The sequence below is a fragment of the Pristiophorus japonicus genome, chromosome 21 (assembly GCF_044704955.1).
Source record: "Pristiophorus japonicus isolate sPriJap1 chromosome 21, sPriJap1.hap1, whole genome shotgun sequence".
NCBI classification, from domain to species: domain Eukaryota; kingdom Metazoa; phylum Chordata; class Chondrichthyes; family Pristiophoridae; genus Pristiophorus; species Pristiophorus japonicus.
The window spans coordinates 64,814,215-64,822,707 of record NC_091997.1 but is presented as its reverse complement, the minus strand read 5'-3'; positions in this window follow the sequence as shown (position 1 = coordinate 64,822,707).

Sequence of the window (8,493 nt, the reverse complement as noted above, 5' to 3'; positions counted from 1 at the left end):
ACAAGAGCTTAATTTATGGACAGGCACAGATAAATGAGCTGATTATGATGTGGTGACATCATAATTTTCCATCATTTCCATCCCATTCACACTACTTCATAACAATGCAAATATTAAACATGCAAGGTGCTAACTGGCACAGCCCCTCCTACTTCCCCAGCTCCCTCTGCCACAGCCCGCTCCAGGAATCTGAAGATCTGTCTCCTTGTCAGGGGCGAGAGGTGGCGATTTGGAAACCACCACCTGTCATCGACCCCTCTCTGCTATTAGCGGTTGTCTTGTCCTTGGGAAAAAAATGCATGAAGTGAGAAAGACCTTTGTTTGTCATGTGCCTAAGTAAAACTGAGGAGTCAGCAAACCAACTGTAATTGGGGTGATGGCTGGTGCACTGAACAAGCAATTACATACACCAGGCATGCATTTACTGGGGTGACTGCATCTAAGGTTATTTGTGAAGGAACACAAAGAGTTGAGGTCCTCTTGGGCATTCATGGTACAGAATTTGATCACTTTAACTGAGTGTGTGGGGAGGTGACTGTGATTGGATGAAATGTTTGTGTACTGCATCCTTGAAATATTCTGCTGAGTCCTCTTACCTTGCCTGACCTGGTAAGGTCATTAAAGTTTCGTATGTGGGGTAATTACATCACCACTCACTGCCTTGCTCACCTCCTGGCACTGCTGTGGTGATACTTTCCTTTGAAGCCTGTGCCGAACTGAACCAAACCGGGCGTGTCTGTGTCGTCTTACTTCCGACAGAAGTATTCCGTCATCCGAAAATCTGGAGATCTCGGCCTTCCGGCAGATGAGGAACTACGGAGGAATCAAATCCAAAAATTGGGGTTTAAATTTTTGGATTTGATTCCTCCGTAGTTCCTCATCTGCCGTCCCCTTGAAACCGTTGCAGGCCTTTGAATCGCGCGGTACCAACAGGTTACCGCTACCCAGCAGCAAGGTCCCAATCGGTTGGGTCAGTCCACTTGACTGTGAGCGGGTAAGAATGGTGCCTGGCCACTACCTGGCTCAGGTTTCTGTCCCAGTGCAAACCCTAGCCCCCCCCCCCCTCACCCCCCCACCCCCCCGATGAAATAGTGTGTGCAAATCTACCCAAAGGAGACACTAACCCCTGAAGTAATGAAGATAAAATACTGGGGCTGGTTTTGCAGTGGGTCAGACATTAGCCTTTCATCTCCAGGACGTGAGTTCACAACCAATTGGACTGGGAAATGAAATTCGTCTCTGCTTATTGGTTGTAAGAGTTCTGCGTGACATGAATTTGGGTAATCTCAGGCCAGTTATAAGTGGCTGGCCTCCCACACCCTATGTAAACTAGAGGTGATCTGAAACTCGGCTGCCCATGTCCTAATTCGCACCGAGTCCTGCTCACCCATCACCCCCTGTGCTCACTGACCTACATTGGCTCCCGATTAAGCAATGCCTCGATTTCAAAATTCTCATCTTATTTTCAAATCCCTCCATGGCCTCGCCCCTCCCTATCTCTGTAATCTCCTCCAGCACCAAACCACCCGAGATGTCTGTGCTCCTCTAATCCTCTTCAGTATCCCTGATTATAATCGCTCCACCATCGGCGGCCGTGACTTCTGTAGCCTGGGCCCCAAGCTCTGGAACTCCCTCCCTAAACCTCTCCGCCTCTCTACCTCTCTTTCCTCCTTCAAGACGCACCTTAAAACCTCCCTCTGTGACCAAGCTTTTTTCTACTTATGCGGCTCGGTGTCAAATTTGTTATCTCACAATACTCCTGTGAAACGCCTTGCTATATAAATACACGTTGCTGTTATGGTCCTAATTATGGCACTAATTGGAACTCAATTGTCAAGCTCACTCAATTATCTTAAATCCAATTCCTTTGCTTACCGACCCTCCTGCTAGTGGAAACAATTTCTTCCTATTTGTCCTATGAAAACTCCTCAAAATTTTGAATACCTCTATTGAATCTCCTTTTAACCTTCTCTGCTGTGAGGACAATGAGCAGAGAGAATGTTTTGCTTCATGGTAATGTCAGGCCCCCAGTGAAACACAGCAGTGTTCACACTCCTGGAGTTCGAAAATTATTTAACACCTTTAATTAAATCCGAGCAAGCGAACAATATACTTTCAATCATAATTTCCTTTTAATTTTGAATGGGTTTCTTGTTATTAAAAAGTCTTAAATGTTTAACACACTATTAACGTAGCATTCATTTATTGTGTTGGTGGAGTGCACCCCAGAAACAGCACTACACTCTGCCACTGGCCAGGCAGGGTGAATGTTTCATTATTTCATTATAGTGCCGCTGACTTTAGCTGCCGAAAAAAGCAATCTTAATGTTTACCATGAATAAACAGCAGCCCTGTACAGATATGAAGTAAGCAAACCCTTACTCAACAAACAGCAGCTCCCTTTGGTGAAAAAGCAACATAAATACAAAGATATTGAGTTTTGAAAAGGTTGCTAAAAAATGCACAAAACTTCAACGCAACAAAAGTAACTTAAGCTAAATGTGGTGTTAACCCACACTCACTCACACACCCACACTCACTCACCCACACTTGCTCACACACCCACACTCACACACCCACACTCACACACCCACACTCGCTCACACACCCACACTTGCTCACACACCCACACTCACACACCCACACTCATTCACACACCCACACTCACACACCCACACTCACTCACAAACCCACACTCGCTCACACACCCACACTCACACACCCACACTCGCTCACACACCCACACTTGCTCACACACCCACACTCACACACCCACACTCACTCACAAACCCACACTCACTCACAAACCAGTCAAACTCAACTTTAAGAAACTCACGGTAGAAAGGGAGTTTGAAAATGCGTTCCCTTTCATTTACCCTCGGCCGGCACGGACACGATGGGCCGAATGGCCACCTTTTGTGCTGTAGATTTCTGTGATTTTTAATGGCATCGTCTTTTTAGGACACACTACCTAACATGCCAGTCAGGAGCAGCCTGCACTCATTAGCATCATTTTCGGAGCCTCAATGAGGCTACCCCACGCCAGCAATGATTCCTCCAGTGATGCAATCTATATTAACGACTTGGAAGAAGGGACTGAGTGTAACGTAACCAAGTTTGCTGACGACACAAAGATGGGAGGAAAAGTGTGAGGAGGACACAAAAAATCTGCAAAAGGACATAGACAGGCTAAATGAGTGGGCAAACATTTGGCAGATGGAGTATAATGTTGGAAAGTTTGAGGTCATGCACTTTGGCAGAAAAAAAATCAAAGAGCAAGTTATTATTTAAATGGAGAAAGATTGCAAAGTGCTGCAGTACAGAGGGACCTGGGGGTACTTGTGCATGAAACACAAAAGGATAGTATGCAGGTACAGCAAGTGATCAGGAAGGCCAATGGTATCTTGGCCTTTATTGCAAAGGAGATGGAGTATAAAAGCAGGGAAGTCTTGTTACAGTTATACAGGGTATTGGTGAGGCCACACCTGGAGTACTGCGTGCAGTTTTGGTTTCCATATTTACGAAAGGATATACTTGCTTTGGAGGCAGTTCAGAGAAGGTTCACTCGGTTGATTCCGGGGATGAGGGGGTTGACTTATGAGGAAAGGTGAGTAGGTTGGGCCTCTACTCATTGGAATTCAGAAGAATGAGAGGTGATCTTATCAAAACTTATAAGATTATGAGGGGGCTCGACAAGGTGGATGCAGAGAGGATGTTTCCACTGATGGGGGAGACTAGAACTAGAGGGCACGATCTTAGAATAAGGGGACGCCCATTTAAAACTGAGATGAGGAGAAATTTCTTCTCTGAGGGTTGTAAATCTGTGGAATTTGCTGCCTCAGAGAGCTGTGGAAGCTGGGACATTGAATAAATTTAAGACAGAGATAGACAGTTCCTTAAACGATAAGGGGATAAGGGGTTATGGGGAGCGGGCGGGGAAGTGGAGCTGAGTCCATGTCGGATCAGCCATGATCGTATTAAATGGCGGAGCAGGCTCGAGGGGCTGAATGGCCGACTCCTGCTCCTATTTCTTATGTTCTTATGATAGCAACCGGTCTGTGAAATCCCGCTGCAGGGTGGACGTTGGGCTTTCTCTAGGGTTACCAACTCTGGATGGAGGTTTTGTCCCACCCCACCACCACCTGCCGCCCCGCCCAGTCAGACATCCTCTTTCTCCATCTCTAATATTGTTGTAACTAAGTGTTCCAAGAAATACAACATCATTTTTTTAATGCCCCTCTGATTTTTCTCCCAGCCGTGTCCCGGAGATTAATCTTCAATTCCTGGAGACTCCAGGGCAAACCTGGAGAGTTGGCAACCCCAGTCATGTGTGACCACGCATCACGTTGTTCAAGTGACCCGATAATGGTTGTAGCTGGGCAGCTTTTAACGAGGGTGCGTTATCAGTGGCAATCCCTGATCATCTTTTAATGGCCTCACAATATAAAGTACTGCGGATGCCGCAAATCTGAACTATAAGCAGAAAATGCTGGAAACGTTCAGCGGGTCAGGCAACAGAGTGGCTAAAGGGATCAAGGGGTATGGAGAGAAAGCAGGAAAGGGGTACTGAGGTGAATGATCAGCCTTGATCTTATTGAATGGCGGTGCAGGCTCGAGGGGCCGAATGGCCTACTCCTGCACCTATTTTCTATGTTTCTATGTTTCATCAGAACTAGAAGGCACCATCCACCCTATCACAGACCTTCCCTTTTGTTCTATCCTCTCCTCCCCCCTTTCCCTGCCCCGGGGTCTAGACAGGGTAGATAGAGAGAAACTGTTCCCATTGGCAGAAGGGGTTGGGAAACCCCAATTCAGCAGCCATTGATTTTCTCGTCATTAAAATTAATTTCGGATGAGACATCAAATCGAGGCCCTGTCTGCCCTCTCAGGTGGGCATAAAAGATCCCGTGGTACTATCTCCCTTGCATCCTGGCCAATATTTATCCCTCAACCAACATCACTGAAAAAACACATTATCTGGTTATTATCACGTTGCTGTGTGTGGGAGCTTGCTGTGCGCAAATTGGCTGCCTCGTTTCCCACATTACAACAGTGACTACACTCCAAAAAGTACTTCATTGGCTGTAAAGCGCTTTGGGGCGTCCGGCGGTCGTGAAAGGTGCTGTCACAAAGCAGGTTCTTTCTTTGACTAGATGAACAATCACGGGTGATTTCCCAGCCTGTGTCTCTGTGAATGCCACTGATCACCATGAGAGCCTGGAGCCTGGAGAGCGGAATCAAATAAAGATGCATTCGGTGGTAGCAAACTCGTCTCGGAGTCAGAAGGTCATGAGTTCGGGTCTTACTGCAATACCTGAACCCATAGAGTAGGCTGACAGCCCAGTGCAGTACCGAGGCAGTGCTCCCCCACACACCCCCGCATCTCGCAGGAAATTAAATTTAACTCCGAGCCTCGGCCAGCACTTTGCAGGAATCGGCAGTCTGTATGTATCTTCGAGGGGAGCGACCTTTAAATGAAGACACAGTTGGTTGCACAGAATCTTGCCGCAGTTTAAATCAGGTCAGGTCAACTGCAACAGGACAAATTGAGTTTTAGTGCTCGGAGAACTGTCTCTGAATTGGAAATTCTGTTACTGTAATTACAAAAGAAATCGCAATGTTTTGGTGGATTTCTCCTCCACTCTTAAGGTCAACACTCGTTTTGGGGATGACTTCTCTCTCAGTGGGATTTGTACTAAACCTAGCGTGGTATCTCTGTTTGCAATGTTTTAAAGCATTCGTTTGCTCAACAGATAAGAATTAGGAGCAGGAGTCGGCCATTCGGCCCCTCGAGCCTGCTCCACCATTCAATAGACCATGGCTGATCTTCGACCTTGTCATGTATCTCACATTACTGTATATAACTGTTTCTTACCATGCAATACATGACTGTAACTGGATATGACCTGTAACAATAAGCATACCTTACCACCAGGGGTGCACTTGCAGGAGACACTCCATACCTGTCCCACTGAGTATATAAAGGGAGACCTCAGGCAAGTGCAGCACTGGAGAGCTGGAATTAAAGGTGCAGGTCCTGAGTGACCTTGACTTCAGCAAGTGTCTCGTGTGAGTCAGTACATTAGAGTCAGGACTTAGCAGACCTCAACTCCACTTTCCCGCCTGATCCTAAGGGCTCAATTTTCCCAACTGCAAGAGTTAAGCTTGTTTTTTGGGCCCCGACTACTCCAACAAAATAACTAGCAAGTTTCTCCACTCTATTTTTTGAATTTGGTGCTGCGCAGCCTGTCCTTTAGCTTTGGGGGAAGAAAAAGGAGGTTTTTGCCATGATTGCTATGGGCGCACGCGCAGTACAGCTCCCAGTCAGCATTCGGCCATTTTTAAAGAGCCAGTTGTGTGTAAGAATTTTAATTCTCATTGGAAAAATCGGAGCTGAAATACAAGATGCACCGTGGCTAAAGGACCAAGAATTTCTTAGCGGATGAAGTGGGGGCACTGGTTACTGTGATTGAGGCCAGATGGCACGAGCTGGACACCAGCAGAAGTCACATAAAAGTTTCACCAATAGAAATGAAGAAACGCTGGAACCAACTTGCCGAAGATTACTGTGCAATGGTGAACACCCCGAGGTCTGGAGGCCAGTGCAAAAAGAAGTGGCAGGACCTTGGTCAAGTAGTTAGTGTAAGTAATATTTTCATTTATTCAATGGAATTGGAATTGTAAATGTGACCATCTGTATATGGTGCTCTCCACTCTCCCGTTGGTGTAGGAGGGAGGGCTTTAGTTTCCTGATAGGTTAGATAGGTTAAGCGAATGGGCTAAGGTTTGGCAGATGGAATACAATGTCGGAAAATGTGAGGTCATCCACCTTGGGGGAAAAAAAACAGTAAAAGGGAATATTATTTGAATGAGGAGAAATTACAACATGCTGCGGTGCAGAGGGACCTGGGGGTCCTTGTGCATGAATCCCAAAAAGTTAGTTTGCAGGTGCAGCAGGTAATCAGGAAGGTGAATGGAATGTTGGCCTTCATTGCGAGAGGGATGGAGCATAAAAGCAGGGAGGTCCTGCTGCAACTGTACAGGGTATTGGTGAGGCCGCACCTGGAGTACTGCATGCAGTTTTGGTCACCTTACTTAAGGAAGGATATACTAGCTTTGGAGGGGGTACAGAGACGATTCACTAGGCTGATTCCGGAGATGAGGGGGCTATCTTATGATGATAGATTGGGTAGACTGGGTCTTTACTTGTTGGAGTTCAGAAGGATGAGGGGTGATCTTATAGAAACATTTAAAATAATGAAAGGGATAGACAAGATAGAGGCAGAGAGGTTGTTTCCACTGGTCGGGGAGACTAGAACTAGGGGGCACAGCCTCAAACTATGGGGGAGCCAATTTAAAACCGAGTTGAGAAGGAATTTCTTCTCCCAGAGGGTTGTGAATCTGTGGAATTCTCTGCCCAAGGAAGCAGTTGAGGCTAGCTCATTGAATGTATTCAAATCACAGATAGATAGATTTTTAACCAATACGGGAATTAAGGGTTACGGGGAGCGGGCGGGTAAGTGGAGCTGAGTCCACGGCCAGATCAGCCATGATCTTGTTGAATGGCGGAGCAGGCTCGAGGGGCTAGATGGCCTACTCCTGTTCCTAATTCTTATGTTCTTATGTTCTGAACAATTGGGACCGCTTCTGTCAGACAGGTTACACCTCAACAGAGACGGGACCAATGTTCTTGCGGGTGGTTTTGATAGTACGGTTGGGAGGGCTTTAAACTAGCTTGGCAGGGGGATGGGAACCCAGGAGAGGGCTCTGAGCTAGTTAGAGTGGGTGAGAGTTCAGATGAACAGAACCCCAAGAAAGAATGCAAAAGGCAGGAGGCAACAGAGCAAAGTAGCACTGTGGTAAGTGTAAACCACAAGGTGATAGGAAGGGACAATATGTATGAATATAAAGGGGCTGCAGGAGGGGTCAAAACTAAAAATCATGGTTTAAAAACTAGTATTAAAACACTCTACCTAAATGCACGCAGTATTCGAAATACAGTAAATGAGTTGACGGCACAAATCATTACAAATGGGTATGATTTGGTGGCCATTACAGAAACGTGGTTGCAGGGTGGCCAAGACTGGAAATTAAACATACAGGGGTATCTGACAATTCGGAAAGATAGACAAGAAGGGAAAGGAGGTGGGGTAGCTCTGTTAATAAAGGATGATATCAGGGCAGTTGTGAGAGACGATATTGGCTCTAATGAACAAAATGTTGAATCATTGTGGGTGGAGATTAGAGATAGAAAGGGGAAAAAGTCACTGATGGGCGTAGTTTATAGGCCCCCAAATAATAACTTCACGGTGGGGCGGGCAATAATCAAGGGAATAATGGAGGCTTGTGAAACAGGAACGGCAGTAATCATGGGGGATTTTAACCTACATATCGATTGGTCAAATCAAATCGCACGGGGTAGCCTTGAGGAGGAATTCATAGAATGCATACGGGATTGTTTCTTAGAACAGTATGTTTCATAACCTACAAGGG